We start from the raw sequence: 18984 nt of genomic DNA on the forward strand, positions 1-18984 counted from the left end.
AAGCCCACAGAAATTCAATGAGCAGCACATTCGCGCCGAGCATAGCATGTTTGTATATGGGACAATTTGAAGACGAATGTATATGTACCCCTAATCCATTTTCAAATAACATTAAGAAATGGTGGCGTTATATAGATGACATTCTAGTCATATGGGAAGGGGACGTGACTACACTGGGACGGTTTCCAACACGGCTCAATAGTCGGAACCGACATCTCAAATTCACAATGACCCATAATCAAGACCACGTATCATTTCTAGATGTCACTATCAGTGCGAAGGATGAGGGCATCGTCAGTTCCCTGTACACAAAGCCCACAGATAAAAATAGCTTGCTACATTTTAACAGCGCCCACCCACGTGCATTGAGAGAGAATCTACCTGTGGGTCAGTTCCTACGTATACGTAGAAACTGTGCAGACATAACTGAATATAAAGCTGAGGCAAAAGTCTTGACAAAGAAATTGGAAGAAAGATCCTATCCTAAAAAAATCATAGAGAAAGCGCAAAAACGATCCCGAAATACTCCCCTGGAAGTTTTACTTGAAACCCATCAAAAAGCAGAACTTAATACCCTGATCTGCGTAACGACTTTCAATGCATCATCTAATGAATTTAAGAAAATCATAAACAAGAAATGGGCAATACTAACATAAAAAATTTGAGCTTTGAGAAACCCATGTTTTCCTTCAGAAGGAACAGGAGTTTAAGAGATGCCCTGATTAACACTGATCTGCAAAAAATGAAAACCCCATAAGTACTCTTTGGAATCAACCACAGGTTATGGGTCACTATCTGTGTGGTTCCTGTGTGGCATGTGCATTTACGGAACACACCAAGGAAATAGATCTGGGTATGCACCATAAATGGAAACAGAGGTCCCACACTAATTGTAACTCGGATAGAGTTATTTATGTAATCAAATGCCCGTGCCAGTTGATGTACATAGGGATGACAGGGAGGAAAATAAAAGTACGTATAAACGAACATAGGAGCACAATCAGAAGGTCCATATCAGCAACCAGGCTTACTGCACATTATGTAGAAAAAAAACACTCAGACAGTGACCTGTGGTGGTCCGTGATTGAAAACGTCAGAGGAGCTGGCAACGTTTCAAAAAACCTCTTAGAACGCGAACAGAGATGGGTCTATAGATTAAAAACACATATGACCGGTCTGAACGACCACATTCCATGGAATCAACTAAATAAAAACAAGTAATCTCTACAGTGACCCATGTATTAAATCAAGGTGAGGATACTAACAATGATAGTTTATTTCCAGACCTCACAATCAATAATAAGCATCTGGGTAAATAGTGTAATTATCTTGTTAAAAACCTCAGCGGGTGGTAAAGAGAAACCCATCCACATCAACTGTAATGACCCTGGGATATGAGCGTCCTCCTAGTTTTATCTTCAGGTGGCCACGGTATTATAATCATTTGTCAGGAGTATATATTATGTCTTTATCAACAATACACATATGCCCTGAGCAGGAATTGTGGAGAGATATATTCACATATGTATTTTCATTTATATAATATTAAGGAGTCTATTCCCACTAAAATATAGGAATACCTAACTTCAATACTACAACTCCCAGATATCCACGAGCGACACACGCGCAGTACGCACTTCCGCGTGTGGGCGTGGCAATGACTTCCGGAAACAGACGGGATCGTCTACCGAGGCTCGCAAACAAGTTAAAAACCATGGCCCCGAACACATGAGTGATTCCAAGCTGTGGGAACCACTACCGAATAGGTGTCTCTACGGGGCAGGACCCTTGGTGGCGTGAGTAATTCGAATGTGTGGCATGAGTAGAAGAGGTATGCTTTTGGGACACAGATAGATAACGACTGAGTTTTTGCCTACTTTTCCCTTCTTTTTCATATTTCGTCCACAATTTGTTGGGCTCAACATCCTTGATGCAAACGCTGTTTACAAAACACCGATTGTGTGGCTGGGGATGTACTGATTTGAATCTTTGTACTTTGTGGATCCACAGAGTGTGACTACAGGGCTACCGAACGTATAGAGGTGCCACATGGGGTTTATCCTCTCCCTAATTGGGGTAAGCTACACTGTGTGCAAAAATGTTTAAATGTAGATGCGTTTCTACTATGTTGAAAATGAATGAGGGATGGATTCGTTTTTAATTCGTGTCTCCATGTTGTAAGTCCGACTGGTAAGACTGATGTTTAAAATCACGCACAGAAGAATATATGAAAATAGGATGCGGTAAATCACCGCCACCCACGTATTCACACGCTACAATAATGTGTGTCACATATATGATGGGTTATGCCCTAATCACGCGCACAGAACGATGTCATGAGTGATGTCATTTGAGATGTCATCAGTGATGTCATCAGTGATGTCACTGACCATGTCATGAGTGATGTAATATGTGATGTCATCAGCAGTGGATTGCGGGCGCGCGAGTTATAGTTAGCTGAACTAACTATAACAGGGGAATTTCATTGGTTTTGTACGAGTGAAATGTACAGCTGACTATAACGTGTGTGAAACCTATGGTTCTTTCAGTGAATTTGCAAGGTTTTTTAAATGCTAATTCCTAACTATAACGTGTGTGAAACCTATGGTTTTTTCAGTGAATTTGCAAATTTTTTAAATGCTAATGCCTAACTATAACGTGTTGGAAACCTATGTTTTTTTCTGTGAATTTCAAAGGTTTTTTAAATGCTAATTTATGAATGTATTATTATAATATTTATTTATTTATTTCACAATATGCTACCTATGTATATAATTATAGATTTACTGTATCCTGCAATATGGAATGGCTCACCTTTTTTATTTTTATTTTAGATATAGTTGAACAACATAGTTAATATCTTCTAAAAACCTCTAAACATTTTTTTTTTTTCAAGGGTTTTTGACCGTGCGCGCACCGTACACTTACCGTACGCGTACAGTGCGCGCACGTGGCTTGCATGCGTACGTGCTCTGTGTGCGCATGCGTACGTGATTTACGTGTGCATGTGTACTTCGTGCGTGATGCGTACGCGCGTACTCCATACGCGCATGCGCACGTGCTCCTTTCGCGTATGCGCGTGGGCTCCATACGTACGAAATCTGTACGCGCATGCGCGCGTGCGTCGTACGCGCATGCTCCGTATGCGCATGCGCGCATCCTACGTACGCGCATGTGTGCTTGTACCGTGCGCGCACCGTAAGCGCACGGTGCGCGCACAGTAAATCATGTGATCAAGAAACAACACTTTTCATTGGTTTATAGTAGTTTCAGTTCCAGAAACTTCCAACACCACACCCATTCCCCTCATTATTACTTCTGATTCCCTGGGAGAAGGAGCTGAGCAGCTTTTCTAGTACTTCAGTACTTCAGAATGGCAGAGCAGCAGTCATCTTCTGGGAGTGAGCAGGAGACCCTTGTGAGACAGAGACAGAGGAAACAGAAAGATTATTTTATCTGGCAATTTTTTACATTTCCACAGGGGCAGAAGAAAGTGAATGCTCCCAAAGTCACCTGCACTCTTTGTGATCGTGTCTTATCAAGAGGAGATCCTAATAAGAAGTACTCTTTTAGTATCTTCACTATGATCATGCACGTTAGAGATGTACATCCTGTGGCTTATGCTCAAGCTGCTAGAGAAAACCCTCCAGCAGCTCAGCCGAGCACATCCGCAGCAGCTCAGCCGAGCACATCATCGGCAGCTCAGCAGAGCACTTCATCTGCGGCGGCAGCTTCACCTTCTTCAGTTCCTCTGGATATACACCCTCTGTTTGAGAGGGTGCATATGCGGTGTAACTTGTGTAATGCTCTTATCTGTTATGCGGACACCAGCATTCCGCTAATAGAGAGGAAGATACAGCAACACACGTGTGACACCCTATAAATCTTGCCATGTCTTTTTTTTCCTCTGTCCCTCTATTAACACAACGGCTCTTTTTAGAGCCACCTAACATCTAAACACTTTTTTTTTAAATTCTATTTTTATTGTTTTTTTCCCCGCCGTGCGCGCACGCTGCGCGCACCGTAGGATTCACACGCATCTCCAGAGTTACGATTTCTCTTAAACCTGGAGATGTGTCTAGTTCTTTGAGTGTTGCGTGGGAACACCCACAACAACACCATGGAACGCCCCTTCAACACACAGTGCTGCGTGTGAAGTGGCTATATTTATGTGGAAAGGAAAAGTCACGCAGGGTGGGTTTTCCTCTCCTTGTAAATATGGAGGAGCTCCCTGCGCCACCAGTACGTTATAAAAAGTGACATAGTGGTGGCGCAGGGGCCTTGTTAATTTTCCCCAGAGATGTTAAGCAAATTAAGGGTAAGACAGACAAAGGGAGAGAGACAGAAACAGAGACAGAGAGCAAGGAACTGAGAGGGAGTAAGGCAGTTAGAATGACTGAGACACATGGAGACAGGGAGAGATACATGGTTGAAAAAGTAGTGATGGAGGCAGTAAACCTAGGGGAGTAGTATAGAAGGAGTGAGGGAGTTACGAAAGAGCAGTAAAGGAAGAAGAGAGAGAGAAGGGAATGAGAAAAGCAGAGTGAGGAGAAGTGAAGAAAAGGGAGCATGAAAGTGAAGGGGTGAGAAATACAGATATTTCAAACTTACCTGACCAACAAAATAACTTAATTACAAATAAATGTTTTGTTTAATTTCTAGAAAAAAGGATTACATTTCCTAAATTTTCTTTCTCGATCTGAAAAAAAAGAAAAAAAGTAGTAATATTTAACAATACATTTTAGAATACAGTACACATATTTTCGTATTTAACAAAGTCATTTTTTGCCCTTTTTTTTCTTTTTTCAGAATATATTGAATTTCACTGCAAATTGTGAAATCAATTGCATTCCTCACTTAACAGCGGGCAAAAAAATTAACAATCTGAAAGATTGTTTAAAAAAAGCCCTGAATCTCTACTCAGTAAAACATACCTTGATAGAAATGTAACATATATATTAAAAATATCATCTAAGAACAATACCTATTTGCAATAAATAACGTCTGTAAATTTGGTTGCTTAAGCTCATACACCAAAATAATATCTGTCAAAGAAGTCCAAAATAGAAACAGTTACCTTTCCATGAGGCCAAATGGTAATTTTTAAATTCTTTTTTGGTGAAATATCCAATGGTAATCCTATTAAATCGAAATAATGGTTTCTTCAGATGCTGCAATTTGTATCTAAAATTTGGGTTTTAGAAAAATTAAGTGGGAATTTAGTAATTCTGCAGGCAAACATTGCTTGAAAATCAATTGAGAATCATTACACAGTGTCCAGCCTTTTTCACATTTTAAATAAACTGTGTAATGACCAGAAGTTATAGAAGGTCCATCATGGAAAATTATTGCAACTGCAACAAAAGTCTTTCCTGATATTGATAATTGATTTCCTGTAAACTTCTTTATTAAAGTGTCCAATTTTGTTCCATCAGCTCTACAGCGTTGCATCATTAAAATTACATACTGTCCATATTTCTTTAAAAATAACGTTGATAACATTTCTGATTTACATTGAGAACATTCCATGTTGTGATTTGCATCTTTAACTAATTTACTAAAAGTCACTGATTTACTCTCTGGTATTGTTAAATATATGAACCTTTCAGAATCAACATTAGAGCTGCATGTGTTCAAACAGTTTTCACAACTATGGGGCATATTAACAAGCCAGACGATAAAATTATCGCCGCTTTAGCAGCAGAAAACTGCCGCTAAAACGGTGATAATGGGCTTGATAATATGCTCTATGGATTTCCAATTGAAGCCCATGTTAAATGTGAAGGACATCTAACATGGGCTTCAATTGGAATTCCATAGAGCATATTATCAAGCCCATTATCGCCGTTTTAGCGGCAGTTTTCTGCCGCCAAAGCGAGGATAATTTTATCGCCTGGCTTGTTAATACGCCCCTATGTTCCCATTTATAAGAGAGACCAAACATATTTTCTATTTCTACCCCTTCATCTTCCAGTACCATAAGCATATACATTAAGAATTCCTGTGCATCTTGCTGGACATTTTGAGTAAACTGTGTACATCCTGAACATACATCTAAAAGATTTCTAACATCAGAAGCACTTTCTATTTTAGTTTTATCATTACTCAGGTGCTCATAAAGAAAACTCAGCAGAGAACAGAATCTTTTTTCATGATTTAGTATTATCTGCTCTTGCAAACTTTCAAGATAAAATCCAACATTCAGCACTACATTAGCGTAGCAGTTGACACCAGAGCTATTTTCAAAATGACAACCAACAACCTCTTCAACATTGTCCTTTTTCTTTTTGCTTGCAATCACATCACTCTCCTTTTGTTTTCTCTTCTGTACATCCTCATTACAGATATTCTCAATTCTCCTTTTCCGACAAACAGCACGTTTTTCAAACACAGGATACTAACCTAAATGAGGAGCATAGCTTCTTCTTAATCTATTATATTCCTTTACACAGTTTGCATCAGCACTAACTTTTGACTCATCAAAGTCTATCATGAATAAACCAGATATTTTTTTCACGCTTGACAAAGCAACATATGCCATACCTTCTTTAAACACACTAGATCCAATGTTTACAAAAGCACTATCTACAGTTAATCCTTGAGATTTGTGAATAGTTACAGCATATGCTAGAGAAAACGGAAACTGCTTCCTATGTACATATAAGTCTTTCACAAGCAAGAAACGAACTGAACAACGACTAATGTCTTTAACCTCTTCAATCTGATCAAATTTTATTTTTAAAAATTCAATTCCATCTTTTTTCTGGTAATTAATAAACCCACAACTTTACCCATAGCTCCATTCACTAAACCTTTTTCTACATCCAAATTACGTCTTAAAATTACTCGACAGTTCATACATACATAAAGATTCTTTTCTAAACCAGCTGTTTTCGATATGTTTTTCTCTAGAGAAAACAATTTAGTTGTCAATTTGCTTGTCAATATAATAGTTATTCCTTCATGTTGTATTTTATCCACAGCTTCCAGTTTTACAATCTCTTCATTTTCCAATTTCAAAAGTTCTTGATTGAATATAGAGCATTCATGTAGTGTTGGCATTAAGCAGATTACAGTTTTTTTTCCAGCAATCTTCTTGTATATTTTCTCTGGAACTATTTGTTCTGTTGGAAACAAATTACATAGCAATCGACTCTGTAAAGCTTTTATTCCATGTTCTGTGAGTAGTCCAATTCTGATATCTTTGAGAATACTTGCATAATCATCATCATTTGCTTGCCGCATATTGGTAATAAGTTCTTTTCTGAAAGTATGTCCAAATATTCACATTACCTATACTTCCTAACGACTTTTTCGTGTATTCATGTGTAAGAGTATGAAATACTGGTTGTCCTTTAACAGGTGTGAGCTGCAGTAGATCCTCAAAAACGATAACATGTTTTCCTCCAAATAGTACATCATAGTTTGTCTTTAGAATTTGCTGCATTCTTAAATGCACAAAGGCAAGCATTCAGTTTGATACCATGCTTACCTCATCAATAATGAGAACTTTCATTTTATTCAATACTCTTGAAACTTCAAAACATGCTTCCCCTGTTAGCTTGTGGTATTGTATTTTGTTCTCATGCTCTACTGGTAACATTAGCAAACGATGGAGGGTAATTCCTTTTATGTTATATGCTGCTAACCCAGTTGGAGCAGTAACAACACAAGACAAAGTTGAATCAGTTTTTTTCTGTAGGTAGCTTCTAATTACTTTAATCAAGAAACTTTTTCCAGTTCCAGCTTGTCCACTCACATACATTCTGATTGGTTCAAATGATGTGCATGAGCACTCTTTATTTTCACGTAGTAATCCATGATCAATTTGTTTTGTGACTTCCTCATAAATTTGTTGTTGTTCATTATTCAGTTGCTGTTCCAAATTTGGTAAGTTGATTAAATCTTCCTGAGCTTGATTCATAGCTGTTTCCACTTCAGTCATGGCTATTGCAGCTTCATTTTCTATGATTGATTGTCCTAGGGGATCTTGATTGAGTGTCCCAGAACTTTGACTGTCTTGAGAACTGTCTCTAGCTACTTCAGCTGCAATTGTTGCTTCTTGTTCAATTTCTTCATTTAACATTTGTACATAAGTTGTGAAAGTACTGGATTCTATGGTATCTTTGCATGCATTAAAGGAATCTTCATAGCTTTGAAAATGTCCAAGTTATTCATCCTCTGAGCGCCATGGTTTAAACAACTGTAAAAGTGCTAAGTGGTAAAATTCCTTCTTGTCAGTAGTGTCGCAACTCAGCTTTCTGTGATTAATCAAACTTCCTTTTGTTTGTTTTACCAAACATCCTTCCTCACCAATGACTTTATATTTTCCATTGTTGATGTCTTCTGTGGCATTCCGTTTATAAATGTAGTTCTGCAGCACTTCATAGAGACACATGTTCTCAAGATGATGACTTCTCTTTGGGTAATATGTGTCCAACATGTTTGTTCTTAAAATGTCTATACTTTCAGGTTCGTACTCTGCTAAATATTCAATTTCTCGAATAGATTTCAGTACCCGATTTCGCATTCCTGCAAGGCCTAAACTTACCTAAATTATTCTTCTGGATTTGGAGTACAGACTTGCAGATGATAACCTATCTGAGCATTCGTAGGACCCAATTTCTCAATGCGATAACATCTTTAAACTGAAACTGTATAGCTTTTTACTGACAGTCTTCTCGTGAGAAATCTCTTCCCACATTTCTTTCAATTCCATTTTCTCAGATTTAGTGATGTAAGATGTGACATACCGAGCAACAGCAATAGAATTGTCAGCTACATACTGTTTATCCATGTTAGCATTCCACATGGATAAAATGACTGGGTTGTAGTCATTTATATATTTTGACTCTTCTTTTCTTCTTAGGTTGTAGGTATTCTTAGGCGATTTTCTTGTAATAGTATGTCGCACAGCTGACATAAAACTGTTTACTCTTCCTTTTGAAAGACCAGGTCGTGGAAATCCAAATCGACATTTTGTGTAGAATTTATCTTTACTCTTGTACTTTCGTCGACAGTATTTTCCACACCGATGACTTTGGAAACGTAAAACTTGCACTTTTAAGTTTTTTTCTTCTGTGCTTTTAGGTATAGCACATGTTGCATATCCTTCAATGAAAGATAAAACTGCATCATCAGAATCTGTTCCAAATTTTGGGGCATCCTTGATCCACAACAGCATATGAATATGAGGAGCACCTCTTGTTTGGTACTCTTTTCTCCAAAAGAAATCCACAACTTCTCCAAGAGGTGGATTTATTTTATTGCAGATGAAGGACATCATAGCCTCAAATCTATGATTGAAATATCTGCAAACATTAACCGGATCCAATGAGCACAATTCTCCTGCTGTCTTGTATTGGATGTTTTCAATATTTGAATTTGCCTCTCGAAGAAAATCCAGTAAATCATCCCAAGCGTACTCTGCACAGCTTAGGGTAAGGAACCATGTAGGAGTTCCTAAATTCCGTAACATACATTTCAATTCTCCATGGCGTCGATACCAACATTCATTAGTCCCACGCTGACAAGCCATTAGATTAATCAATTGAGATTCCAAATGATCATCTCGCTGTTGCACTTTGTTCAGAAAATCCTTTGCAGACACATTATGTAGATGTACTCCAGTTTTCAAAATGTGATTTACTGCATAAGATAGTGCTAATAAGTCACTTTCAAATAAAAGATGGAACAAATAAGGAATACTTTGATGAAATCTTGGATCTTCTACATATAATCTTGTAGTCCGATTCTCAGAAGCAGGAATCTGTACTGGACGTTCATCATATCATCCACCTTTTCCTGTAGGAAACAGCTGGGGAAAACAACGAGCTTCCAAGCTCTCCTCCCATACACTCACGGGAGTTCCTTTTGCTTTTTTCATCTGAAAGAGATCAATAGTGTTTCCCATAACTTCTTTAGAATGAAGAGGATGTATGCTGAAATGTTCATACATTTCTTCTTCTTTTGACTTATCCACTTATTCAATTTGCCCAGTTGGTATTCCTGTGTCTGCTAGTAAATCTTCTTCATCTTCATCTATATAAATTGATTCATACCATTTATTATTTCTTTTCAAATATAAATTTGCTCTTTGTACTTTTCGTACATCCACCAGCTCCTGCCAAATTTTCTTATTCTTTGTAGGTACACCATTAACCAGAATAACTAATGGTTCCGTTTCCAAACTATCTGCATCAATTGTTTCAATATTTTTTTTCAAATCTAATGGCAAATAGACAACTCTTCCTTTTAAACCTCTTTGTAAATCTGAAGGAGGTAATTTGCCTGTTTTGGGCTCCATACGAACTATAGTCTGAAATGGATGGACACATTGAATGAGTATAGACTCATACGTATTTAAATCACTAAGTTCTGCAGGAATATCAACCAATTCTAAATTATTATGTACAGCTCTAGCAGGCATTTTATTTTCTTCTAACTTGTTATAACAATATTTACAAATACGCTGATCTTCACCCAAATCAAAACAATTCTCCAGAAATAAATATGTAGCAAAATCCTTCCACTTAGAATTATTTTCTTTTTCACTTTTTTTATAGAGATCAACATTCCTTGTTTGAGTTTTATAATGGCTTCTCCGGCCACAAATACAAGTAATATTTGGTCTTTCATTAGAGATGATAGTAAATTTTGTCATTTGATCTTCAAATGTTTTACTAACAGTGGGTTCTACATTCTCTTCCACATTTTCTTCAATAACTGTGTCATTTCCTGCACTTACTTGCTCTGGACCAAAGTAACAAAACTCAATATCCTCACAAAACTTCTTCACATCTGTTACAGATCCACGGAACAGAGCACTATTCAAGTCATGTAACTTTAATGCTGGACTTTTAGCAGAATACAATCTTCTCACAAACTTCCTCATTTCAGTATGATGAACTGCCAGCATCCTAAAATGGTGAAAAACACTTTGACAAACTTTCCTAGAAAGACAAGCCAGAGAATGTCCTTGCAAACCATAATTCTCTCTCACTCTGCATGGATCTAGTCTTTGAAGCACCTTAATCTTCTGTTTAACACTTTTTTTACTATATTCTCTTAGAAAGTCACGAAATTTATCAATAGATTCCTGTCGTACAGTACAAATACTACTACAATTCCAAGTGTACACTGGGGCTTTAGGACGTCTCCCCATAACCTCATCAGCTAACACTTCTTCCTCATTTATTGGAACCATTTTCTCCTTTTCCATTACACAACCATCCCTAACTTCATATGCTCGACCACTGGTGTCAACTGCATGCAGCAAACTATTACGTTGAAGATAACTCTCTTCATTAAAAAATGGTTCAGAACTATGCTTCCATTCTCCTAAGAACACTTTACAAAAGTTTTTATTTCTCACTTCTCTTTTTCTTTTTCTTTTTGACTTCATTACATTCACTAATTTATCTAATGTACGGATCCTGTTCAAAATTAAAATGAATAGTTTCCTTTTTGTTGTTGTTGTAATAACTTTATTTCGGTCAACAGACCTTAAAAAGTACATATAAACTGTGTCAACAAGAAAAAAAAGGGAAAGTTCACCTATAAGTTAATACAACACATAACATTAGAAAAAACATTAAACACAAAAATTAACTTAAAAAGTTCTGCCTCATACGCCACATATAAAGCAAATAGAGAGAAACCGCAAACACGATAGGAGGATAGGTATCATAAATCAATATTCTGCAAGCCTGTGTAAAATGCAAAAATCCCAAGTTCTTGCAGATAGGAATCAACCAGCGTTTCCTGATTGCAGAATAGGCAGGGCAAAAGAACAATACATGAAAGATGTTCTCAGTTGTATGGATGCATGCGGGGCAAGTATCAATGCTAGACTTGGACCATTTAGAGGTAAAGGACCCTATAGGAAGGGTACCATGCCTTAGCTGAATATACAGCTTTCGAGCAGCTGGGGGTTCAATTAAATCCATGAATTCCTCAGCCTTAGGTTCTGGTTTTACAGAGAGGAACTCAGATGTCAACCTACCCAATAATGTAGAGCTCATTAATGTTTGATGGTTTAACAAGCGTAACTGAGAGAGGAGTGTATTCTTAGATATCCCAGTGCAACAGATCTCAGGAGTGTCCCCTAGTCCAGGAAAACCGAGCCGGGCACTAACTCTACTAATATACTGAAGCCATGGAATAGTTTTGTGTTTAAGAATAGGCCAAATCTCAGAGAATTCTGCTCTATAATCAGCTAATTCAGGGACAGACCACAACCTCTTCCAGTACATAATTGGTCTAGCACTTATGATCTCTTCTATTGGAGACAGGCCAAGATCGAATCTGAGAGGGATCAATGTCGTGCTAGGCGGTAGTCCAACTAAGTTTCTAGCAAAAGATTGCTCCACCTTTTTAAGATCCATAATCTGCTTATGCCCCCACAATTCAGCCCCATAAATTGCTGCCATTCTTGCTTGGCGACTGTATATTTCAAGTACAGGGGAAACCGGCCTATAAGTAGATTCCTTAAAAACTTTGCTCAGTCCCCCCACCAGCTGGGATAGACTAAGCGTAGATTTGGCAATCTGCGTGTGCCAATCAAAATTCTCAGTTAGAGTAAGACCCAGATAAGTGAATGTCTTGACCCTTTCCAAGGGTGCATCATGAAGTACTGGATTTGGGCGCACCCTTTTGGGGGGTTGAAGATCATAAACTTTGTTTTGCCTATATTGATTTCCAACCCCCGAAGGTCACAAAATTCCACAAAACCATCAAGGATTTTTTGAATGCCCGTTGATGTTTTGGACAGCAACAAAGTGTCGTCTGCAAACATCAGAGCGGGCACTCTGCCTGTGGCCAATCTAGGGGCATCGTTGTTTGCCACACCATTCAAGTGATCTACTAGGCCATTTATGTAGAGGCTAAACAAAGTTGGTGCCAACACACACCCTTGACGAACTCCTTTTAGGACAGGGAATTGGTCTGTAAGTTCACCATACCTCCCACTCCTAACCCGCGCAAAACTGTTTAGGTGGAGCCTCGAGAGGATAGCTAGCAGGTAGAGTGGGAGGCTTAAATCTGCCAGTACTTTCCATAGTTTTGCACGCGGGATCAGATCAAAAGCAGCTCGCAGGTCCACAAACACAAGGTAGAGGCTGCCACCCTCCACTTTTGCTGTTTTCCAATAAAGGACCTGCAGGCGGAATATCTGGTCTAAGGTGGAAGTGCCAGACCTAAATCCTGCCTGGAATGTAGATAAAATCCCCTTTTCCTCAATCCACCCAAGGATCCTATCAAGGATAACCCTCCCCATCAGCTTTTGCGATGTATCAATTAGACTGATGGGTCTATAGTTAGAGGGAGTTAGTGGGCAGCCCTTTTTTAAAATAGGCACGATTTCTGCTCCTAGCCATGTGGGAGGCAAGTCGTCACCCTGCAAAATGCCATTGAAAAGAGCAACCAAATAAGGGGCCCATATTTTTGGTTGTGTGCGAAACAGGTCTCCTGGCAGTTTGTCCAAGCCTGGAGCCTTGGTTGGGAGCAAAGTTCCTAATGCTACCTCTACCTCGGACAAGGTAATTAGTTCATCTGCAGGAAAGCATGGACAGTCGATAATTGACCGCCCAGGATCTGCAGCCCCACTAGCCCTTTGGGATCGCTGGGGTTCGATAGTATTAACAAACGTACCACCAGACTCAGAAGTGCCATAAAGAGCGCAGAAATGACTTTCCCAAGCAGAAGGGGCTATATTGGGGACAAATGCAGGGACATGCCCGCCAAGTCCAGTTGCAACCAGGGTCCAGAATGGATTCTTGTTAGTAAGTGCGGATCCCAAATTCTCCCACTTAGTGGCCTCCCATTCTCTCTTTGCCTTAAGAAGTGCCTTTTTATACGCAGAGCGTTGTGTTTTAACAGCCTCCCTATTATTAATTTTTAAAACTCTAGAGAGTGCCCTTCTTGCATTCCGACAAGAGGCATTATACCACGGAGCGGACGTGGTCCGCAACCGATTTTCCCTTCTCTCTGTGCAGAAAATATCTTTAATTGCTATGACCAGTTTGTTATGTATATCAGATGCCCTACCTAAGTGACCGATATTCCCCATGTCTTCAATTAATGGAATAACGATCTCATATAATGCAGCAAGTTTGCTGTCGGACATCTGGAATTCTGGCCATTTAACCCTACGTCTACAATTTGAGATAATAAGAGGCACTGTGGCACAATTTTCACCCAATGTTTGACATTTCAACCCAAAGCTCCCCATCTTTAATGAGAGTACCAGGGCATTATGGTCACTGTCAGATCTTTCAGTGACACTAAACTCATGGACCCTGTCCCAATGCCTAGCTTCTACAAAAATACAATCAATAATTGAAGACTGGTTTAGTCGATTAAATGTGACTTTCCCAGGTCTATCGGGTTCAACCCTCCCGTTACATGCTTGTAGAGAAGTGATGAGCGCAAATGACTGTAATTGTAAAACTAAGGGGGTCCAAGCCTTAACCCGAGTAGTCAATGTCTCAGGGATAACCCACAATGAATCAACATCATCCAGGCCGGCCGAATTCGTGTCCATAAGTGGTTCAAAATGGCAATTGAAATCACCTCCCACTATTAACACAGTGGAAGAGTCCATTGGCTGGATAAGGGTCAGCAAAGTTTCAATAGCCTCAGACACAAGGCCCCGCCGGACTGGCCTTGAGTATACATTAATCAAGGCAATATTTGGCCCTTTTAAAGTTGTCAGCAATACGCACTGGACATCCAACGAATTAGTTGGAATTTGCGATGCCTTAGCTCCCAAGTGCGTGCCGACCCATATAGACAATCCCCCATAGGTCTGCCCTTCTCACCCTTACTTCCCAAAATATCGTACACAGCAAATCCCTGGGCTATACTTCTTTTTAATGCCCAAGTTTCCTGCAGCATACAAATGTCGTGTAGGGTCATAAAAGAGCCCCACTCAGGAATAGGCAATTTGCTCTTGAGTCCCGCCACATTCCAAGAAAGAATTTTGACATAAGCAGACGGCAGTTCTGGACTAATTGGATCATAGTCCAAGGAATCAGAAACATCATTAGTCACTACAGAACTAATTTCTATTGCCGGCTCATTCTCACAAGTCAGTGAGAGTTGGTCAGTAGGGGAGGGGGCAGTTACAGGATGGATAAATTGTTCCAATAACAAAGTTTGCACTGGGGGGATTGACTTGTCATTCAGAGCCTGATGCTCGGTAGTGGGCGGCATACCCTTAAGGGATCCCCCCTGTCAGTCGCAATCATCGAAGCCTGAAAAGGCATCAAATCTGTTAGTGACTTCCAACGGAGTGAATGGTAACCGATAGTCTGCCCTCCTAGAACTATATCTATAGCTCCTGGGGGGTACAGTATCCCATCCAGGTACATTTTCAATAGGCACGGGATTGGGTGCATAAGTTGTATGCCAATTATTTAAAGGTATAAATGGAGCAGGCAGTAATAACTGCGGACGCACTATAGCCCCAGGGTACATCATAGGGGTCGCTAGGGGTCTCGGATAAAAATATGTCAAATCACACGGGAGAATTGAAGTGCTAGTTTTCCCTGGGATATAATTTAAAATGTAATGGACAGCTCTAGGATCTCTAAAGTTGATAACAATTAGGTCCCCCTCAATGTCTTTGGCTCTGCATCCCAACCAGGGGAGTCGCCTAACGTGCAAAATCTCGCCATTAACATTAGGAGGAAGGGGTCTATTTTGACTAAGCCAATACATGGCTTTATTTTTTAACTGAAACCCTTCCCTCCTACCCTTCTCCAATATCGGAACTCCCGTAAGCACTATCACATAGGGAACCGCTTCAGGAGGTAGTTGAACTTGGCGCCTCTTGTAATCCACAGCCCTGACAGGGCTGGTGCTTCCCCTCTCATCTTGCAAAATTCCTATAGGAGGTCGATTCCTTCCCTTTGGAGCTTCGCCAGAGTCAGGCTGTACCAGTTGTTGAACTATTTTGGGGGGAATAGCTCCACGTTGAGCACTAGTAATGGAATTACTATTTATGCTTACGCCATTGTGAATATCTGCCATAGAAGGGATCACTGGTGCAACAGAAGGGGGCACCAAATTTACAAAGTCCTTAGGTAACCCCACATTATTGCTAATAGCCAATTCAAGGTCCCCCAACCGTTGCTCCATCTTTTTTAGCCCCTCTAGTATGGGTAATACAAGTGACCTTATTAAACATTCAATACTCTCGAGGACAGCAGCAGGAAATACTTCCTTAGTCGGACAATGTGAAGGAATGGCTGGGCCGGATGAAGGAGATGCGACTACTGCTGAAGCTTTTGGGGCTATAGCTGTTTCTAAGGGAACCAATAAAGGTGAAGTAGTTAATACGCTGGACTTTGACGTAAGTTCAGCCGTTATAGGGGCCCTTGATGTTTTACCAAACTCAGAATGGTTGATCTTACATCTTTGTGGAACACCTACCCTCTTCCTTCTTTTGGTAGGCGGAGGTCCTAGGATTTTAGACTTAACAGTTTTCCCAACCTTCTTTTTAGCAACCTTAACCACCGGTGATGGAGGTTGTATAGTCGTATCAATTCCCATAGTGGGATTGCTAGGGAAGGGTACATTATTATTTATATATGAGCTGTTGAGAATGTCAAATGGGGCGGAGAATCTCGTAAAAGTATGGGAACATTATCTGTAAATAATAAATCCTGAGTTCCAATAGGGTAACTTACACTAGGGGGCAAAGTTTGGTGCAAAGATTCCACAGACAATCTATTTTTCATACATTCAATGGAGCGGCGCCGTTCCTCCCTGCGCTCTGCAAGTACACTCTCCCTTGCATTATCTACAGCAACCCTAGGAAAATAATCGTCTAGTGTCCCCTTGTTTCAACCCCCTACATTTAGCGGTAAATGTTTGTCCACAAATGTAGCCATAGCAATATTACAACAAACTAAAATATGTACCCAGGGGGTCTACAACAATACATTAATATATAGGCCCGGTCCGGTCTCCTCGTGCCTCTGAGGGCCACAGAGGGCCCGCCCTTTGCCCAGGCTTAGCCCCGGACTGCGCCCCGCACGCGTCCCGCTCACGCGAGACTAAGCATGACTTAAGTGGACGTGAGGCCGAGGGAGAAGGGGCCGGGAAGAGGACCCAGGTGCGGTCAATAGAGATGCAGCAAAGCACACTGGTCCTCGCAGTCCCAACAGTTAATATCCCCACACAGGAAAAGTCGGACCTTCAGTTGTGGCCAGTCAGCTCATCCAGGGCTTTTTGCAGAATAAAGGAGGTAAAAGAATAATGTCCTCGCCTACGAGCGGCTCCCGCGAAGCGGGGGCTGCGAGGCGTTATGTAGCCGAGGGAGGAGGGAGGAAGAGCCGGGAAGAGGACCCAGGTGCGGTCAATAGAGATGCAGCAAAGCACACTGGTCCTCGCAGTCCCAACAATTAATATCCCCACACAGGAAAAGTCGGACCTTCAGTTGTGGCCAGTCAGCTCATCCAGGGCTTTTTGCAGAATAAAGGAGGTAAAAGAACAATGTCCTCGCCTACAAGCGGCTCCCGCGAAGCGGGGGCCGCGAGGCATTATGTAGCCGAAGGGAGGAGGGAGGAGGAGCCGGGAAGAGGACCCAGGTGCGGTCAATAGAGATGCAGCAAAGCACACTGGTCCTCGCAGTCCCAACAGTTAATATCCCCGCACAGGAAAAGTCGGACCTTCAGTTGTGGCCAGTCAGCTCATCCAGGGCTTTTTGCAGAATAAAGGAGGTAAAAGAACAATGTCCTCCAAAGCCTTTGCAACAATTGATTCAATATGTTTCTTTTTCTTATAAAATGTGTCTTTCTTCTTATATTTTTTCACATCCTTTAGCAAATTGAACATCACTCTTCTCTGAAACATTTTTCTACGAATGTTTTTAAAATCTATTTTTTTTTTTAAGTCATTCTTTCTTACTTCTGATTGTACATTAGCATTTAGTATATTCTGTTGATTGTCTTGTTGCTTTCTACTTGAAACACTAATTCCAGTGGATATATTTTTTACATTTTTTCTTTGCTTGAGGATATTTTAAAAAAAATCCTTAGTCTGCTTACCAGAAGGCTTTTTCTTTTTTCCAACATGAGGTTCTTCAACTAATTTTTGTAGTCCAGTTGTCTTCAAATATAGATGTTGTTTCTGTTCTTTTCTCTTTCTTGATTTTATAGGCATCTTTAATTTATTTCAGTCTTGTTCAGCAATACATGAAAGAAACTAAAAAAAAATACCTTTATGTAATTTATATATATTACTATATTTTTTATGAGCTTTTCAAAACCTATCATATGAGCTATCCCTTTCCAACGACTGCAAGTATTACACAATAAAAGCTACACATATTAAATCACTGACAACAATTCCTGTGTGCACACAGACTCATGGTGTGATTCTAGGCAGAAAACAATATTTGATTGGCAATTTCAAAGCACATTTACTACTGTGGTTTTGCAAGTGATAATTATTGTAACAGCCTGACACATTTTACTTATAGTTTAGAGAGGCAGAAAAGAGCACATGTCCTAACAGCTACTTGAGAGCATGAGCATGTGGAACCTGGGTGAGTGATTAGACTAGAGCAAAGGAAATGAGCCTTGGTGATGTTGAATGTGGTAGCATTACACACTACTATCTAAAATACCACACAGTGCTGAATAGTAAGCATGGGAGTGCAGGAGAAGCAGCTGCCTGTGTGTTAAAAGCGTCCTTCTGGAGACTGTGTATTGTCAGGTGCAAGAGAGATCTGCATGGACGCTTGCAGAACTGCATGAAGACTGCAGAGATGTTTGTAAGAGTACGTGTGTGGTAAGGGTTAATTGGAGTTTTGAACATGTAGGATCTACCTCACCCATGGCAGGAGTGGAAGGAAAATCTACCCTGTTGTTTTCAAATGTGTTAGCATTTGCCTCTCATTTGTGAGATATTGATTTGTGCTGAATGCTAGCCATCACAGTTCAAGAAAACAAGCTGCCCCTTTCCTGCGAATGCAAG

This window comes from Triturus cristatus, chromosome 2_2 (genome assembly GCF_964204655.1).
Source record: "Triturus cristatus chromosome 2_2, aTriCri1.1, whole genome shotgun sequence".
NCBI lineage: Eukaryota > Metazoa > Chordata > Amphibia > Caudata > Salamandridae > Triturus > Triturus cristatus.